Raw genomic sequence first — 1,856 nt, 5'->3', positions numbered from 1 at the left:
TTGTCTCCAAAGGGGTGCCACCCAGCATGCTGAGGAGGGATTAAAAAGTAACAAACTTATATTCATGAATGCATGTTGATAAGTTAATGTAAACATTTGAATCTTGCTCAAACAAATACACTCTAAGTATGTGTCCAGTTTACATTAGGATACATTATTCTACTTACCGGTGTTGCTGTTGTTGTTGAAATATTTGGCACTGCAGTCGTTTCATTCTTGCCTTCTGTGTTCTGTAATGCAGAAATGTTAAAGTTTAACTTAATACAGCTATTTACCCTAATCCAGTGAGCTAATAGTAAATGTTTGTTTGTTCCTGCAGGGTTGGAATTTGGACCTCAAAATACAGAAGAAAGAAAAATCTAAACTTGCTTTATAGAGAAAGCAACGGCAAAGGCATTGACTTGTGGAAATAAATGTTATCCGAACTTCAGTAAGTATCAAACACACAAAAATGAAAAAGTGAAAGAAAGATAATGTACTAGTGAATCATTCACAACAAAAAGGAGAAAGTCAGAATCTTAGTGGAATAAGTTCAATTAAATTTTAAAACTACTGCAGTTGCATCAATTTTTGTATCTGTATCTACTATAAAGGTCATTAAAATTGTGTCTTCAGTTTTAGTTGATCGTTAAATTTGAGGTCCATTAGTCAAAGTCTGAGTTGCACTGCAAGCTGAGGAAGGTGAATAACCTGCTCCAGGAGTATCAGATGTTTAAGAATTTCTTGTAGCTTAAAATTATTCTCTTACTAACTACCACCAAAGCTTTAGGGTTAGTCAGTCATGATTTTAATGTCAACAAATCATCTTGTTTAATTTTGAGACACTATAATGAAGAATGTTCCGCTCTGAAAAGGACTTTGACATCTAAAGAGTATTTGGAAGCATTGTTTAAAGTCTACATACCTCATCCACACTGGTTGTGTTTGGAAACCCGTTTTCATTTCCCATTGCTCTTTTACCACCTGGTTCCCCCTGAAAATATGGATTTAAAATGTAAGTTACTTCCATTTAAAGCCATTAGAGGGTTTGTCAAATCCTGCAGACATCACTGAGACATGTTACAGAAAGAAAACGCGTTATGAGGACAATATGTGGTATTAATGTTCAGAATACTTTCTGTTTCATTACCATCACTTACTCATTTCTTACCATTTTAGATGCTGCTGATGCAGCAACAATTAACCCCATCAAACAAAGAAGTGTAAGGCTCCTCATCCTGAATCAAAATCAACCTCCTCATTACATTCACCTACTTTAATACTGTCAGTGGGTGGACTCGCCTACACTTTTGGTATGTACACATGTTTTGTACTTCACATGTAGTTTAAAATCGAAGTCCAACTTGATTTTATTTGCTGAAATGTTGAGAGTTGCAAACTGTCAGTAGATTAACTTAACAGTGAAATGAATTAACTAAAGCTTTTGCTAAAACCACATATCATGGTCAGTTTCATCCTATGGAATGCTCACCATCATGACCCAAATGATTTTTTTTTTTTTTTTTTTTACAAATCTACCCACCATTACAGACTGTCTCTTTGTTATAGTTGATTTCTTCTTCGTGGGCCACTGCAATTGGAAAGAAAAAGCTTAATTCAAGGCCAACGAGTGTTTGTCTAGTAAAATTGTCACTGAATTTTGAAATAAATACCTTGACTCATAAAAATAGCAAGTCACATACTTAAAAACAATCTTTAGTTATTGGTGTAAGAACAAATGTTTTAATTAAAGTCTGCACACACACACACACGCACACACACACACACATCATTTCCCATTAAGGTGGAATAAAATAATTTTACCTCCCACTAATTATTCCCACTCCTTTCTGCATATATAATCTAATCTTGTTGAG

General features: G+C 34.4%; 1 long non-coding RNA gene across 1 annotated transcript; it reads right to left on the bottom strand.

Annotated features, from left to right (window-relative positions):
* Positions 1-964, bottom strand: LOC115410943 (uncharacterized). Its single transcript, XR_003934154.1, has 3 exons — positions 905-964; positions 168-230; positions 1-29 (listed from the first exon to the last, which is right to left on the bottom strand). It is a non-coding gene; the product is annotated as an uncharacterized LOC115410943 (long non-coding RNA).
* Between the last annotated feature and the right edge of the window lie 892 nt (positions 965-1,856).

The sequence above is a fragment of the Sphaeramia orbicularis genome, chromosome 20 (genome assembly GCF_902148855.1).
Source record: "Sphaeramia orbicularis chromosome 20, fSphaOr1.1, whole genome shotgun sequence".
NCBI lineage: Eukaryota > Metazoa > Chordata > Actinopteri > Kurtiformes > Apogonidae > Sphaeramia > Sphaeramia orbicularis.
Note: the sequence above shows the minus strand (reverse complement) of the source record. Positions and strands in the feature narration are given on the sequence as shown.